General features: G+C 34.9%; 1 protein-coding gene and 1 pseudogene across 2 annotated transcripts in view; both read left to right on the forward strand.

Moving 5' to 3' along the window:
• CTNNA3 (catenin alpha 3) overlaps positions 1-19,267 on the forward strand; it is a 1,483,556-nt gene that overhangs the window by 1,255,117 nt on the left and 209,172 nt on the right. The window lies entirely within an intron of this gene.
• Positions 6,369-19,267, forward strand: part of LOC129069713 (monocarboxylate transporter 2-like) — a 52,319-nt pseudogene continuing 39,420 nt past the window's right edge.

Genomic DNA, 19,267 nt, shown 5'->3' on the forward strand with positions numbered 1-19,267 from the left:
TATGTAACTTAGGTATGCATAATATTTTGGAAAAGATTCTCTAGTCATGTCATGGATGTGTAAATATCTCAGATATGGGGGGACTGTACCTTGTCTATTTCAATGATATTCTCCTTTAGGAAAAAGATACACTTCTCTCTTGTGTCACTTATTCAAAGAAAGCACAACAACCCCATAGAACAAAACAGCTCTTCACTGGAATGCCTAATTTTTTTTTCATGAACTATAACAAATAAGTTTCAGAAATCACAGTATGTCCTTTAAGGATCAAAATACACAACTTTTTCCCTGGCTGGTGTGCCTTAGTAGATCGAGTGCCAGTCTGCAAACCAAAGGGTTGCTGGTTTGATTCCCAGCCAGGGCACATGCCTAGGTTGCAGGCCGGGTCCCCAGTGCGGGGTGCATGAGAAGAAACCACACATTAATATTTCTTTCCTTCTTCTTCTTTTCCCCCTCCCTAAAAATAAATAAATATAATATCAAAAATACACTACTTTCAGAACAATATATATTAAATAATAATATCCCAAATTATATATTAGAAACATGTATATTTTTTTCACTGTCTAGTCTTATAATCCTTTTTTCCTTAAGATGAATTCTGGTTAGATATTATTTATTTGTACTCACCAAAATATATTGAGTTCTGAAAATATGCATGACAACTGAATATACATACACGTTATTTAATCTGTCAAGAGGCTACCTTTAAAAAGTATTAAAGACTGTCAATGTATGATTTTATTTTATTAATTATATTCAAACTTTAAGAGGACAAACTTTAAGTGTACATTTTTAGTTGATAGTAGTTAAAATCCAAGGCTCTGGAGCTGGGCAGACCTTGGTCAGTATGATTTTAGATTTGTATTATGTGCCACTTAAAATTGCAAATGAATATTTTACTATTTGTATGAGCATGGTTACATTCTGATACATGCCTATGAATATGAAACACTCCATAATATAAGCCAACCTTTTATTTTATAAAGAAGATAAATTTTAATTGACCAACTTAACTATAAATTGTTTCAAAAGTATACATGAAATAGAAAAATATTTCCAAATAATATATTATTTTAAATATATATTTTATAATAAAAATTATATAGAACATTTTAACTTGGAATTATTACTTGGTCTTCACTCAGATTTCATGAAACACATTTCTTTGCATATTTCATTTGTATCTAGAGGCCTCAGTAGCTTACTTTTCTTTGTCTCTGACTCATCCCAAAAAGTTTTCCAGAGAATATCATTCTGTTTGAATACTCAAATTTAGGTATCCATGGAAAATTTATTTTGCAAACTTTGTCCCAGAAAATTAGGTCATTTCCATCCACTCATGTATTCCATAGGTATGTATTTTCATAATCTCCTTAACATAACAACTTACTTTGATATGGCGATTTAAAAATAAATGTTTGTTTAAAATTTGTACCCAATAGTTAATTGTCATGTGCTAGTTTTACCAGGAATAGTTACTAAATTGGTGTTACAGTTTTTTACTTTTTTAAAAAATGCATATAGTGACCTCTGTAATGGGTCCAAGCTAGAATTGATTGAATCTTCCCTAAACATGGTGATGAAAATAAAATAATTAAGTGTACATCAAGTAAAATGACTAAGTGTGTAAAAAACCAAATATAAGGGGACCATCTAAATAATACTTATGTAAGAACCATCCTCTTCTCATCATTGAATGTATCCATTAAGTTTACATGTCTCCATTTCTTTTTTTGGTCAATTTAGTGGGTAATAATGATATTAATTTTTCTGAAGAATAATTAGATTTAAATAATATGCATGGCATATTGCCTTGTATATAGGTAATACTTGACATATGACAAATAAATGGTAACCTCTAGTATTTACAAAAGGAACCACCAATGTTTATATTGTATTTCTTATGTTAGTTACTAAAAGGTCTGTTAAGATATGTATACATAAAAACATGAAGCGTAATAATATCCGTATAATAGTGATACCAGAAGGAGGAGAAGAAGAGGAGCAAGGGATAGAAAACCTGTTTGAAAAAGTAATGATGGAAAACTTCCCTAATTGGAGGAGAGAAAAAGTCATACAAGTCCAGGAAGCACAGAAGTTCCCAGTCAAGAGGAACTCAATGAGGCCCACTCCAAGACACATCATCATTAAAATGGCAAATATCACAGACAAAGAGAGAATCCTAAAGGCAGCGAGGGAGAAAGGTAGTAACATACAAGGGAGCCCCCATAAGGCTCGCAGATGACTTCTCAACAGAAACACTATAAGCCAGAAGGGAATGGCAAGAAATATTCCAAGTAATGAAAAACAAAGTCCTGCAAACAAGACTACCCTACCCAACAAAGCTCTCAGTTAAAATGGAAGGGCAAATAAGGAGTTATTAATAAGGAAAAAAGACAAAAGAAGGCTAAAAGAATACACCTCCACCAAACCAGCATTGCAAGATATGTTAAAGGGACTGCTTTAAGAAGATGAAGTAAAAAAGAGAGAGAAGAACACAGGTACAAAGGGAGAAAATGAATGAGTACCTATCAATAATAACCTTAAATGTAAGTGGATTAAATGTTCCAATCAAAAGACATAGGATAGTTGAATGTATAAGAAAATGTGACCCACACATATGCTGCCTATAAGAGACCCACCTCAGAACAAAAGACCTACATAGACTGAAAGTAAAAGATTGGAAAAAAATATTGCAAGCAAATGGACAGGAAAAAAAAGGCAGAGTAGCAATACTAATAGACAAAATAGATTTTAAAACAAAGACACAGAAGGACACTTCATAATACTCAAAGGAAGAATACATCAAGAAGAGATAAATGTTGTAAACCTATATACACCCAACATAGGAGCACCCAAATATATAAGGAAAATCATGGGGGACTTCAAGGAAGATACAGATAGGCAACAGACCGACAGTAAGGGATTTTACACCCCACTGTCAACAATGGATAGATCTTCCAAACAAAATATCAACAAGGATATTGTGGAACTGAACAGCACATTAGATCAAATGAACCTTAACTGATATATAAATAGAACTATTCATCCCAAAGAAGCAAAATACACATTCTTTTCAAATGCAAATGGAAATTTTTAAAGATAGACCATGTGATAGGACACAAAACAATCCTCAAAAAATTCAAGAAAATTGAAACCATAATAAGCATTTTCTGGGATCACAAGGGCCTGAAACTTGAAACCAACCTCAAGGAAAAAACTCAAAAACATTAAAACTAATGGAGACTGAATAGCATGCTATTAAACAATGAATGGGTCAATGATGAGATCAAAGAAGAAATCAAAAAGTGAGTGAAAACAAATGAAAATGAACAAACAATAGTCCAAAGCCTATGGGACACAGTGAAGGCAGTCCTGAGAGGGGAGTTCATAGCAACACAGGCCTACCTAAAAAATGATAGAAACATTTCAAATAAATGACCTAAACCTACAGCCTCAAGAATTGGAGAAATAATAACAAATGAAGACCAGAGCAAGTAGAAGGAAAAAAATAATCAAGACCAGAGCAGAATTGAATGATGTAGAGACTAAAAGAACAATTCAAAGGATCAACAAATCCAAGAGTTGGTTCTTGGAAAAGATAAACAAAATTGACAAAAAGAGGGGACCCAAATAAATAATATCATAAATGAAAGAGGAGAAATTGCAACTGATACCACAGAAATACAAAGGATTGTAAGAAATTACTATGAACAACTATATGCTAAATATTTGAAAACTGGGTGAAATGGATAAATTTCTAGAAAAATATAATCTTCCAAGATTGAATGAAGAAGCAGCAGAAAGCCTGAACAGACTGATAACAGCTGGTGAAATGAAAGCAGTAATCAAAAAACTCCTAGCACACAAAAGCCCTGGACCAGATGGTTTCACAGGAGAATTTTACAAAACATTTAAGGAAGAGCTAACCCCTGTCTTTCTCAGACTATTCCAAAAAATCCAAGAAGACGGAACACTCCAAAACTCTTTTTATGAGGCCAGCATCATCCTAATCCCAAAACCAAATAAAGACACAACAAAGAAAGAAAACTACAAGCAATATCACTGATGAACCTAGACACTAAAATTCTCAACAATATATTGGCAAGCTGCATCCAGCAACACATTAAAAACATTATCCACCATGAGCAAGTGGGATTCATCCCAGGGAGTTAAAGATGATACAATATTCACAAATCAATAAATATAATATATCATATAAACAAATGGAAAGACAAAAATCAAATGATCATATTAACAGATGTGGAAAATGCATTTGGTAAGGTACAGCACCCATTTATGATAACACTCAGCAAACTGGGAGTTAAAGGGGCATATATCAACATAATAAAGTCAATATATGAAAAACCTACAGCCAATATCATACTTAATGGGCAAAAACTGAAAGCTTTCCTACTAAGATTGGGAACAAGACAAGGATGTCCACTTTCACCACTTCTATTCAACATAGTATTGGAAGTCCTAGCCATAGTGATCAAACAAGAAAAAGAAATAAAAGGCATCCAAATTTGGAAGGAGGAAGTAACACTGTCATTGTTTGCATGATAGTGTACATAGAAAACCCTATAGACTCCACCAAAAAATGGCTTGACCTAATAAGTGAATTTGGCAAAACAGCAGGATATAAAGTTAATATTCAGGAATTGAAGGCATTTTTGTACACCAACAATGAAATATCAGAATCAGAAATCAGGAAAAAAAATCCCATTGGCTATAGCAACAAGAAAAATTAAGTACCTAGGAATAAACATAACCAAGAAGGTAAAAGACCTGTACTCAGAAATCTATACAACACTGAAGAAAGAAATGAAGGAAGACACAAATAAATGGAAGAATATGCCTTGTTCACAGATTGGAAGAATTAACATCATCAGAATGTCTACACTACCCAAAACAATTTATAGATTCAATGCAATCCCTTTTAAAATACCAGTGACATATTTTGCAGATACAAGCAAACATTTCAAAAATTTATATTGAAACATAAATGACCCTGAATAATAGATGCAGCAATTTTGATAAAGAAGAACAAAGTAGGAGGGATCACTATACGTGACATCAAACTATATTACAAGGCCACTATAATCACAACAGTCTGGTAGTGGCATAAGAACAGTTACATAGATCAATGGAACAGAATAGAGAGCCCAGAAATAAACACATGTCTCAATGGTCAAATAATATTTGACAAAGGGGTCATAAGCATAAAATGGAGTAAAAATAGCCTCTTCAACAAATGGTGTTGGGAGATCTGGACAGCTACATGCAAAAAAATGAAATTCGACCACCAGTTTACACCGTACACAAAAATAAACTCAAGATGGATAAAAGACTTAAATATAATTCACGACACCATAAAATTCCGAGAGAAAAACATAGGCAGGAGACTCAGGATTCCATGCAGCAATATTTTCACCAATATGTCCCCTAGAGCAAGGGACATAAAGGAAAGAATAAACAGATTGGTTTCATCAAAATAAAAAGCTTCTGCACAGCTAAAGAAAACATTAGCAAAATGAGAAGGAAACCAATTGTATGGGAAAATATACTTTCAAATGATACCTCAAACAAGAGTTTGATTTCCAAGTATATAAAGAACTGAAATGACTCCACTCCAGGAAGACAAACAATCCAGTTAAAAAAAATGGAGAAAGGACTTGAACAAACACTTCTCCAGTGAGGACATACAGAGGACCCAGACACATATGAAGAAATGATCACCACCACTAGCCATTAGAGAGATGACAATTAAAACCACAGTGAGATACCACTTCACACCAGTCAGAATGGCCATCATACACAAACCAACAAACAACGGGTGCTGGCGAGGCTGTGGAGAAAAGGGAACCCACTGTTGGTTGGATGCAGACTGGTGCAGCCCCTGTGGAAAACAGTTTGGAATTTCCCCAAAGAGCTAAAAATGGAACTGCCTTTTGACCCAGCAATTCCACAGCTCGGATTATACCCTAAGAATCCTGAAACACCAATTCAAAAGATCTATGCACCCCAATGTTCCTAGCAGCACAATTTACAATAGCCAGGCATTAGAAACAACGGAAGCGCCCAAGAGTAAATAAGTGGATCCAAAAACTATGGTACCTTTACACAATGGAATACTACACAGCAGAAAGAAAGAAAGAGCTACTACCCTTTGCGACAGCATGGATGGAAGTGGAGAGCATTATGCTAACCAAAGTAAGCCAGGAGGTGAAAGACAAATACCATATGATCTCATCTCTAGGTGGAGCCTAATCAACAAAATAAGCAAGCAAGCAAAATATAACCAGCAGCACTGAAATAAAAAACAAACTGGCAGTAACCAGAGGGGAGCGGGGAGGGGGATAATGGGGGATAAGAAAGGGAAGGGTGGTCAAGGAACACGTGTAAAGCCATGGACAAAGCCATACTGGAAAATGATTGAGGGTGAGAGGTAAGGGTGGGTGGGGCAGGGGAAAATGGTGGTGGGACAATGGAGACAACTGTACTTGGACAACAAAAAACTTAAAAAAAAAGTAAACATAAACACAATACATTCATACATAATGACAGGCTATACAGATAAATTTATCATTTTACATTTATTTACAAACTGAATCTTAATTAAATAAAAAATTAAAAAAAATAATAATGCCATTAGGTATGAACAAATATATTTGTCATTTAAAATTTTTCTTTGAAATGTATTTGTAAGTGAAAACCATGTATTTAACCATATACTAATTTCTGATTTACATGTTAAGAATAGGTTTTTTTCTGCTGTTACCATCATACAACGGTGAGCCTTAGTTTCCCCACAAATTAGATTCTAAAAATCCATTTCTAAATTTGGAGATGAGAACTTGCAACATTTTTTCATTATAGAAATAATTAGATTGAAGATGTTTAGATATCCAGAATTTGCTCCCTTCACATTAGTATCAAAATAGTGTGTGTGTGGTGAAAATTACAGAATTCAGAGTAGAAATGAGAGACAATGGAATAAGAAATAGATACTCTTGTTTAAAACTGTACTTGAAGAAAATCAAGTTTAATTAATGAACAGAGAAGTAGAAAACAAAATTTTGTGAATGTCGTGAAACATCTCAACATATGTGTAAGCTTGAGAGACTGCTGACACTCATTTTTCTGACAAAGTTTATCTCAAAATTTGCTGACTTTTTTACATTGATATTGATAGATTCTTAGCTCAGTTCTGTGGCTTGGTTAATAAAAAAACACAGTACTTAAATTCTGTTATTATTTATGCCATTAATTGTGTTTCTTCACTTGTCAAATGCTTTTTGGGCTTTTACTCTGTGCCCTGGCACTTGAATAGACATTAGTATTCAATAATTGCAGCACGAATAAGATACGGTCTCTACATTCACATAATTCAGACTAATAGAAGGAGACAGATGTTTAAAGTGATAAATTCCATGGTGTTAAAAGTGCTATAATAGAAACATGAACAGAGGGAGTACAATGGAGAACGTGGTCACCTATCGGCTGCTGAGAGCACAGGGACACTGGTCAAAGTTCCAAGAGGCAGTATTCATTACTGTAATGAGATACCCACCTAGAAAGAAAGGCTGGAGCATTATCTTGGAGGACATTTACACCACACCACGACTGTAGAAAGTTTATCTTACAAGAACACAGAGCTATTGAAAGGTTTTGATCAGCATGGCTCTCTTTTAATTACGTGAGCTTGAGTTTTTTAGTCTGTAAAATGAACAAAATTAATTATATTTTTTATTCCTTCCTGCTCAAAATTTTGTGATATTTCAGGCCAATTGGATCATAATTTTGTCTAACAAGAGAGAGTGAGACAGAACAGTTAGACCGACAGGCAGACGTACAAAGAATGAAAAAATAAGACTTTGTTGCTTATGTTAGCCACCTTGTAGCATTATTGTTAACCAAGGAAAACTTGACTCCTGTTTGGAGTAGCCAAGAAATGGGAAGTGGAACAATGTGAGTGATTCATCTTCATTTTTCTTTAAAATAATTATTTTACAAGGACATATTCTTTGTAATGGAGCTTTAACTCAGTTTTCAGAGTGTGGTAATTAATTTTTTTGCTTTTTACTAATGCTTGGTAGGTTTATTAAAAACCAAGGATGGAAGTGAATTAAGAAGTTGATCCCAGTCCTACCTCCAAACTTTGGCTTAGAATTGGGGGTTTTATTTTGTAAATGTTTTTTAAAAATTTTATTTATTTATTTTCAGAAAGAAAGAAAAAGAGGGAGAGAAACATTGATGTGTGAAAAAAAACATCAATTGGTTGACTCTTGCTCGCCCTCAACTGGGAACCTGACCCACAACCCAGGCATGTGCCCTGACAGAGAATTGAACTGGCAACCTTTTGGTTTGCAGGCTAGTGCTCAATTCACTGAGCCACACCAGCCAAGGAAAATTTGAGATTTTAGTTGCAAAGATATAGCAGTAACTGTGAAAGATGATAGTCCCTACTAAAATTTATAAGCTTGGTGGGGATGGAGAGATGGACAAGCAGTAATTAAATATGAACACAAATAATATTCACCAGTTAGTTTCTTATAAGGTAGCTATATCTAACTAAAAAAAATAAGACATCAATTTAAATGTAAATTTCAGATAAATAATAGATAATTATAATAAAATTATTGGTTGATTTTCTGAAATTCAAATTTAATTGTACATAATATTTTGCCTAGAACCCTAGAGACTCATATGTTTCCAGATAGGCTAAAAAATTAGGTAATATTAGTCACTGAAATTTAAAAAAACTTTTTCCTTAGAGAAAAATTAATTTCATAAAAGATTGTTTAAAACCAAGCATCTTTATTTAGTGATATTTAAATGAGATTATGCTTATTTCATAATTATGATCCTCATATCTTTTCTTTATCCACTAAGATTATTTTCTGATTTCCCAAAATTGCTCTCTTGTTTTCATAGGAATGGAACTACTCCCTGTATCACCCAGGGCTTCTTAAAAATTCAGAAAGTTTGTTTCAGCAAATCTGGGCTTGTCATTATTCAGAAATATTTTTGTAGAATCTCCTAAAATAGAATAGTATTTTAAAGCATTATTTGTTGTTCTTAGTTTATACTTATAACTTTTCTGATTTTGTAATTGAAGTTTATTTTGTCTTTTTATTGTTATCAAAATGTGCAAGATTGACTCAGACTCCTTCCTAATTCTGCTAATGTCACAGTTATTCTTCTCCTTGTTCTGAGAGCTCTTATACTTCCAGAATATGGAGATAATACCGGTTTTTCATGAGTGGTTGGATCCTCCTTTAGAAGAGAGTGATGGGGGTGCATCTCTAAAGTTAATTCTGCTTGTAATTTTGGGTGAGCTGTCTCATAAAATGTACCCTGGACCTCAGCAGTAAAGGCTCCATAAAGATTTTCTTCTTTTGTATTTACATTTCTTGCCTATACAAGTGCAAAAGAAGCCCTCACTGAAGCAAAACCTTGTTAAATTTTATTCACCTGAGAAAAATCAAAAATTTAATATGTATTTAGTACATGACTTGTTGCTAATTAATTGACATCACCTTGAAAAAGCTATTACATTCTCACCAAGAAGACCAAGACTTGAGTCTTGGAAGTTCTCATGGAGGAAGAGCAAACTAACAAACAAAGGTATGTTAGAAGAGAGAGTTTCAAGGAGAAAAATACAGCAAGATAAAGAGTTCAAAAAACTCGAAAGGTTAAAATATATCAATAGTTTCGCAGAAAATTAGGGAAAGTTTAATCACTTGATCTGATGAAAATTTAAATTTACGGTATAACGGCTAATGAAAGATGTGTAGTATGAAGTACAGACCATTTTGAAAAGCTACTAGGGTAATAAATATTTTTAAATCTGGAGAGAGTAAAAGGTATAAGTAATACTTCATGGTTCAATTTTTCTAGCAATATCTCCTTTAGAGAAAATAAGGTAGGTTTTTGGTTTACGGAAGAAAATGATTTGAACATAGGCTATGTAGAGAATTCACCAGAAACCAATACAAAGTGAATAAAGGAATAACCATGGCTAATAAAAGTGCAGTTAAAATTAGGTATCACATTTTACAACAGGGCAGTTCTTCTGTTTTTTTGACAAAAATATTAACACTTACTATAAAGGTGGTAGGAATAATTTAGAATCAAAGATTAGCCACCTAAGAAAGATTGTGGATAGTTATAGTGGCAGAGGACACAGTGATGATGACAGGAAGACAGGCTGTTTAGTGAGGATGGCAAAGAGAGAACTGACAGAATCTTACCGTGGGTAGTGAACAAAATGTAGTCAGAAGTAAGCTAGAGAAGTAAATGATAACAGAAATCAGTGATATAGAATTTCGATGTGGGATGATGTGGATGGAAGTTTAATAGTTTAATGATAATGGGTTTGATACCATCTAAGAAGGTTCTAGATTTTGAAAGTAGAGAAATACTAGGTGATAAGTTCTGTGTTAGAAGTCAGGCAGTGGAGTACATGAGCCAAAGAAACACAGTGTCAAGGTGGCATAGAAGCTAGTGATATTGGTTTCAAAGGTGTCAGTAATAACGGATAACAGTAAAAATTTTAATCTAAACGTTGGAGTCATGAGGAAAGTAGGGTGACTTGGATATTTTGATCATTTTTGGTGAATTTTTTTTTCTATGCAGTACAACCCAAAGTAATTTCAACTTATAACAAAAATACTGCTTGAACCTCATCTATTAATTACATTTTATATGCTGAGTATTTTTTCCTACAAGATTTCAGTACAATACTATAACCGCAAGGATGTAATTTGTATGTAAGGGGTGGATTGCACAGAAATATAAAAGAACTGTCCATGGTCATAAATTAGAAATTACACCAAGAAAATTTTATTGGACACATTTATAATATAATTCTAAAAGGAGATCCAGTCATTGTGATACTCTTATCTATATTTTATACTGCACTTCATCATAGAGCTTAAATTATCATTCCAAAACTAGCTAGTATTTATTCAAACTGCTTAGTGCATTTAGTAGTGCTATTCCTATCTCAAAACTTCTATAATCATTGTAAGAACTGGTGGTCAGATAATAACTTCAGGTCATTTTATTTTTGTTCATGCTTCAGGAATTGTTCACTTTATCCTGATGACTTTGGTTACAGATTTCTTTGATTCTAATTTTATTCTTGCCTTGCTGCACATACCCATTGAATTTGATGTGTAACATTGTTCCATTGATTCTTAAAACTATCTTTATAATATCTTCTCTTCTCCTTTGAAGCCACCCTCAGTCTATTGCATGGGAACTCAACCCTAACCTAACTCTCCCTGAGACAAGATGAGTGTGTGTCTGTGTTTGTGCTTATCTGCACACATGTGTGCTCACACACCTTCTCTTGCTTCTGAATGGGGCTTGCTTATTTAAAATCAGTGGAAATGAGTTTTTAAAAATTTTACTTTGATAAACCATTTAATATGAGATTTACTTTCTTAACAGATTTTTTAAATATACAATACAATATTGTTAACTATGGACACTGTGTTTTATAGAAGATCTCCAGAATTTATGCATCATGAATAAATGAAACTAATATACCCTTTGGATGACCACCTCCCATTTTTACCTTGACTCATCCTCTGGCAACAATTCTACTCTCTGCTTCTATGATTTTGACTAATTTAGATACCTCATATGAGTTGAATAATGCAGTATTTGCTCTTTTGTAACTGGCTTATTTCACTTAACATAATGCTCTCCAGGTCCATACCAGTTGTTCTGTAAGGCAAGATTTCCTTCTTTTCTAAAGCTAATATATATATATATAATTTATATACAAATACTAGTATATATGCCTCATTTTCTTTATCCATTTATCCACTGATAGACATATAGGTTATTTCCACATCTTGACTCTTATGAAAAGTGCATCAGTGAACATAAGAGTGCAGATATCACTTTGAGATCTAGATTTTGATTCATTTAGATTATGCCCAGAACAGGAATGCCTGGATCATATGGTAAAAAGGAGTTTAAAATAAATTAATAATTGGTTATACGTAAACACAGCTCACCTACTCACATAATCACATCAAAATTACAACTAAAATATAGAACAATCACTCAGAACTATCAGAAATTGAGTTGTGTGGAATTCTCAAAACTATAGAATTAAAGAAACTGCATTCATCCAGACTGGTAGGAGGGACAGAGACATGGAATAGGCTAGTCCTACATCCATATGTGGCAGATAAAAATTTAGGTGGGGTATCTCAGAATCAAGGAGCCCAGCACCACACCAGGCCCCCCAGCTCAGGTTACTAGTGCCATGAATATAACTCTCCATTACTTCTGGCTGCAAAAACCAGTAGGGATTGCGTTGGTAGAAGAAACCTCTGGAGTCCCAGGCAGTTCCTCTTTAAAAACCCATACAAGAACTTACTCAGATTCACTCCCTCTGAGCTCCAGCACTAGGAAAGCGGCTTGAAAGATACCAGGGACACATAGGGAGGAACTGAAGTGTCTAGCATCAAGGCAAGAGCTGGGGGAAAACTTTCTCCCAGACTGAAAGGGGAGCAGAGGCCAATGTTCCTTTTCTGAACCCTTCCCCAACAGAGCCACAGAAGAGCAGGCTGGCTAACATTGTTTGCCCCTTACTATAAAAGTGGTAGCATCTGGAGCATCTGGAGATCCCCAGAGGTTCCATCCTACCCAACTTATGGGCCCACCCAAATTGCTTTTACATATGAATGGCTAGTCTTGGCTCATGCTCCACAACTTCCTAAATCCTCTCAAACAAGCCACAGCCAGCTTCAGTAAGCTCCCAGATACTGTGCTTCTTGCTAATTGACTCCAGTCCTGGCACTAGAAACAGCCAGACTAGATTCACAGCTTGGCCTTACCTCGGAATCTCCAAGCTCAGCACAAGTAGCAGGCTTCTCAGATTGCTTTACCCCAGAGCCTGCATACTCAATGGACAGCTACAGGCCATGTCAGAGCACCTCAACCCTTCCCCTGCAGAGCTGATCCTTCACAGAGTGTAGGGGTTGTTGGTCAGTGGTCACAGCCATTCTTGGCAGCTGAGTGACCTGAGTAAATCCCTCCCATTGACCTACCAACAGAAATCAAGACTCAACTACAAGATGAGCGTGTATTCCGCCCACACAAAGGGCATACCCCAAGTACCCAGCTTGGGTGATAGGGGAAGCTGTGCCACTAACTTTACAAGACACCTACTATATTCATTAGGCCATACTACCAAGACAGGGAGTCATAGCTGCTCTACCTAATACATAGAAACAAACACAGGGAGGCTGCTAAAATGAAGAGACAAAGAAACATGAAATGAAAGAACAGATCAAAACTCCCCAAAAAGAACGAAACAATAGGGAGATGAGCAATCTATTGGATGCAGAATTCAAAACACAAGTGATAAGTCTGTTCAGGGAACTTAGAGAGGACCTCAACAGCATACAAAAGATGCACTCAGAAACAAATTATTCACTAATTGAAATAAAGAACAATTTAAAGGGAAAAAACAGCAGAGAGGATGAAGCTGAGAATCAAATTGATAATTTGGAACATAAGGAAGCAAAAATCAAGCAATTAAAACAATAAGAAGAAAAAAGGAACAAAAAAATGAGGATAGTGTAAGCAACCTCTAGGACAACTTCAAGAAGTCAAACGCTCACATCACAGGAGTGCCAGAAGGAGAGGAGAAAGAACAAGGTATTGGAAATCTATTTGAAAAAATAATGAAAGAGAACTTGTGTAATTTAGTGAAGGAAATAGATATACAATTCCAGGAAATGTAGAGAGTCCCAAACAAGTTGAATGCAAAGAGGCTCACTCCAGACACATCATACTTAAAATACCAAAGTTTAAAGATAGAGAATCTTAAGTGTAGCAAGAGGAAAACAGTTAGTTACCTACAGGGGAATTCTCATAAGACTGTCAGCTAATTTCTCAAAAGAAACTTTGCAGGTTAGAAGGGATTGGCAAGAAATATTCAAAATCATGAAAAGCAAGGACCTGGCAAATCTATCATTTAGAATTGAAGGGCAGATAAAAAGCTTCCCTGACAAGAAAAAACTAAAGGAGTTCATCATCATCAAACCATTATTATATGAAATGTTAAAGGGATTTACTTATGAAAAAGAAGATGATCAAAGCTATGAACTATAAACTGACAATAAATATGCATCCATCAACAATTGACTCTAAAATCAATCTAAGAAAACAAGAAGAACAGAAATAGAATCATGGATACAGAGAGCAGTTTGATAGTTGTCAGATGGGAGGGAGGTGTGGGGAATGGGTGAAGAGTTAAAGGGATTAAGAAGTACAAATAAGTAGTTACAGTATAGCCATGGGGATGTAACGTATAGTATAAAAAGTGAAGTAGCCAAAGAACTTATATGCATGACCCATGAACATAAACAATGGTGTGCGGATTGCCTGAGGGAGTGGAGGGTGCTGGGTGGAAGGGGGCAAAGGGGGAAAAATTAGGACAACTATAATGGCATAATCAATGAAATATAATTAAAAATAAATATTAAAATAAATTAATAATGCATTTTTTTCTTACCTAACTTCTTGTTCATTTGGGGTCTATGAGTATTTTATTAAAAAAGAAACTCATTATAGTACATAAGGTAATATTTGGTGATAGTTTTTGATCTTGAAATGTAAGTAGGACACTATCTATAGCACTGAGATTTTTTTTCTCATTAAAATATTTCTTAGGGTAAGAATGTTTTAATCAGTCTACAAAAATTGATTCTCTTTGTGTGGTTAAAAAATCAGAGTCAATTTCCAGCAGGGAAATATATTCTTTTGGGTAGTTACCACTTCTTGATATTAGGTTAAAAACAATTCAATATGTTATGTTATAATGTTTTAAATATAGTCAATCTTTAAAAATTTTATTGATAACCAATGTTGTTTTTACTAATTTCCTGCTAGATGAGTTGATAAGAGCAGCTAAGCTTACCTTTGAATTCCATTCCTCAGAGGAGGGAAGACACGGATATTGTGCCCACTTTCAAATTCAATCTGGGAAGCAAAGTAAAGCATCGTGTTGGCAGCAAGGGGCATTATTCACACAATGAAAACAGAGCTTCAGCAACAAAAGGGAATCTTGTGTTGGGCAGGATAAAAGGAAGATTTAATCTTCAAGTGTTGGCTACTAACACATTCCTAGAGCAGCTGCAAAACTAGTTTCTATGGTCTTATTTATCTAGAAGCCCAGCTGAATGAAAATACTTCCTTTAAAATCTTCAAAAGAAGAAAATGACCCAGCAATAAATATTATTTATGCTTGCTAAAGTGATGAAGACAATGCAATAGGTATGGGACCTCATGTAGTTTTTGGAATGTCTATACACTCTATACAGGTATATGTGCTGTAAGATTTTAGAAGAATGATTTTTTTTAGATTAAGGAAGTTTCCTTCCATTTCACATTTGCTATGCCATTGTACCATTAGTGAATGCTGAATTTTATCAAATACTGTTGTGAATATATAGGTTTTTCTTTAATATATAAATTATATTATGGTAAATAAATATGGTAAAGTGTTTTCGATGTTAGACAACCTTCACATTCCCGTGAGTGTTATTGTTCACACTGGCAGATTCAGTTTGCTAGTACTATTTTATTTAATATTTTTGCCATAGTCACCTATAATTTTATTTTCTTGTCTCTTCTTGTCTGGTTTTGTTACCAAAGTTATACTGATTCACCATCAGTCAGGAAGTCATCTTTTTCTGTAATCTTTCATAAAAGAATTTTCATAAAATAAGGATTGTTCTTCTGGTTATAGATGATGGGTTATATGCACATTACACTTTGATCTTTTTCCAGAGCTCATTTAAAATGCTCAGAAAAAAAAAACGATATAAACACAAGAGGACAGAATGCAGGAAATGAGGTTGCCTCAGATGAGAAATGCCAATAAAGTTTTGTAATATTGAAACATTGTTGAGTAGTGCCTGACTATGCAGAGAGAAATACACTGAAATTCAAATTATCTTTAAAGAGAGACACAAACAAGGAGCTAGTAAAATTTGCTTTTCCATCTCCAGAAAGTCTTAGGAATTAGACACACAGCCAGTCCAGATCTAAGGGATTCCCAAGAGCCTTTATTCCCACCCAATTTTTATCCTCCTATGAAAAAAATCTCTTACGAATACTTTTTACTCACATTGTGTCCTTAAAGTTATTTTTCCCTGTGTAGTTTCCTCACATTTTATCTTTCACAGTTATCTGTGAACCAAATTCTTATCTTCTCAAGTTGATAAACATAAGTTGTTTTCTTTTGCTTTAAATTAGGAGCTTACAAGAATTTGCTATTTGTTTAGGAAGAAAAACACACCACAAAACTGCAGGTCATTGCTAGGCTTGCATTTGTTTCTGTAATCCCTTCATCTCAAATGTAACTAAAATTGTCTGTTATTTTTCAAGAATTTCTCCCTAAGGTTATCCTTCTTGGCTATCATGAGACTTTTGGACTTGAGGGAGAGCAGGCATTTTGCATCTTGTCCACATACTGATTTAAATTACAATATAATACAGCATTTTGTCCATTGGGCCAACATCCTTGCATGGTAGCAGTTTCCTAGAGTTGGGTAGCAGCAGGCTCTCTTGCATTCTCTACAGTCTCCACCACTCCTTATTATACTCCCATCACTGGGGATACATGTCATTTGTAATTTGTCTTGCCTCATACACGAGGACCAACCTCTAAATCTGCTCCATTTCTCTCAGCTTCACTTACCTACTAGTCAATAGTTGGTGGAGGACCCCATTTGCTACTGCCACCACTGCAGCCGAATCTGCCTCTGCTTCTCACAGCACTGTGGGGCTTGGCTGTCTCTGGAGTGAATTATGGGCTCTGGTATGGCCTTCATTGCTTTTCCCTGCCTGGCAAGAGCCACCTTAGCTCCGGCCACATGCTAAACCTAATCCTACCAAAGAGCTTCTGACTCCTCCCACTACTTCTAGATTCATGTGCAGTCCCCTCCATTTAAGATACGGTTTCCTCAGGAGCCACCCAAGGAGCCAGGTGATACAACCAGGAAACAAGGGAATTAATGCCTATAGTTAATGCAAGTGTGAATCAATGAGGAATAGGACACCTTAGGGAGTAGATCTCAGGGAGGAGCAAATAGATCCCTCTTTTCTTCATCTGATATACAGAGGCATGAAGTTTCTGCATGCTGCCCTGGAGATGCCATCTTTTGCCAAGCAACCCACAGTGTCTTTTCAGGAAGTCATGGCCAGCTTGGTAAAACCACATCTTGATGTTGCCTAACTTTTTTTATAAACTTTGTTTTTATTGTTGGGGTTACTACAGATGTTCCTCTTTGCTCACCACCACCCTGCTCCCCACTTCTCTTTGACCATCATCTACATTTTAATGTCTCTCTTTCCCCTGCATTTGCTGCTTTAAATTGCACCTCTCAGTAAAGTAGTAGCCTCCAAGCTTTGCCTCAGATCCTGTTTTGTAGGGATCTGGACTTGACACGTTTTCCTTAATGTTATCTGGCTGGCCTACATAGACTTTAAAAATGTTAATTCCTGCCTTACATTTCCTTTAATTTTCCTTCATTCTTTTTATCATTCAGCAATATATTATGTATATATTTCCAACTCAAAAACCTGAAGATAAACAACATTCTTTTTAGCATTTACTTAGGATTATTTTATAGAAACATTCTATGATTTCCTTTGAATAAGTTCCTTTTGTGAAACATTTAGCATGCTTTTAATATCACAAATATTCTTGCTAAAAATGCCCTATGGCTAAATGTGTGTGTGTGTGTGTGTGTGTGTGTGTGTACACGGAGGTAGGCAATAGTTAAGGTTAGATATTTTTACACTCTGACGACAATACTTTAAAACCTTAAAGTTTATAGTTCATTATTGCAGCCACCGCAGCTAACACGTGTTCACCCAGCAGGACTATGCTTTCCTCAGAATCTGTTAACATTATGTATATATGTTCATCTCACTATAAAAATAGATCTTTTGCCTAAGGCGGCACAGGCAATAAAAATTAGAGATGTTGATAATGTTCCATTAATTTTACTCTGCCTTAGACAGCACAATGAAACCTACTCTAGTAGGTAGTTTTCTATGGAAAGTAGGAAAGATTTAATAAAATGCATTCAAAGATGTGCCCAAGTTAACTTTCCCATGTGGAAGCTCAGGATCATCTCGTTTGCTTCTTCTGCAGTACCTGGTTTATTATTAGAACTGAATGAATGTGCTGTATTGATAACAGAGACAGGGTTGTACACACAACTCCCAAAATGATTTGATCACAACCATACAAATGAATTCACTTGCAGTAATGTTCTTCTTAATAATATTATTTATACTATCAATTATATCAGAGTCATCTCAACACTAAGTCTAAATATTGTTATTTTCTTTCTCCTCCCCTGACCCCTTTTTTTAGCCACTGGTGGTATATTACATAACAACTCAAAGATTGAATTTTAGATATTTCTGATTGATGGAATGGTTTTGATGAACCATTTTTCAGCAGTGTTATCTACTGAAGAAGTAAAGGGTCATCTGAAAAAAAATTGATATAGGAAAGCTCTTGATATATTCTCTAATTCTCAGTGATATCAAGTGGCAATGAAATCTATAGACTCCATTTATCAGTGGTGAATATGATAAAGTTCCTTTAGGTTTTTTTTTAGTAAGAAACTAAACATTTATACATAGGAGTCCACCTAAGTGATTTAATGGCATTTTTAAAGTATGTGTGTGGACACATCATTATGAGGTTGGTTGTACTTCATATAGCAAGTTAATTTAATTTTGTTCCTAGAACAGAGTGCATTCCTTGGAGTCACTTGAATAACATTTAAAATATGCTCAGGAATTCTCTTCATTGTCGTGGCAGGGAAAAGGCAGAATAGAGCCTGATTTCAAACATAAACTACTTACCCTGGTCCTCCCAGTGCTTGCCTAGCATAAGTAGGCTTCATCTGGTGAATAATGAGGTGTTCTTCAGAGACTGGCCACATGAACCATTGTAGAAGGACAGAGACTAAGAGGTGTGTTTGCTGTAAATCTGAGAAAATAAATGCAGTGTATTTGGCTGTCCTTTCTCATGTCTGTTTCAAATTTTTGGCATATGTAAATTGCACTCAATAGTAAGTTATTTTTATTTTGGCACATCACATTTTTAGTGAGAAATATAGTTCTAATTATCTTATTGAAATATTTGACTAAGAAAATGTTCATTTTCTACTTAAAAAAAGTATCTCAAGGTCATACTTGT

This window comes from Pteronotus mesoamericanus, unplaced genomic scaffold, assembly GCF_021234165.1.
Source record: "Pteronotus mesoamericanus isolate MK-2021 breed Mesoamerican mustached bat unplaced genomic scaffold, CSHL_Meso_final contig_24, whole genome shotgun sequence".
In the NCBI taxonomy this organism is placed as follows: domain Eukaryota; kingdom Metazoa; phylum Chordata; class Mammalia; order Chiroptera; family Mormoopidae; genus Pteronotus; species Pteronotus mesoamericanus.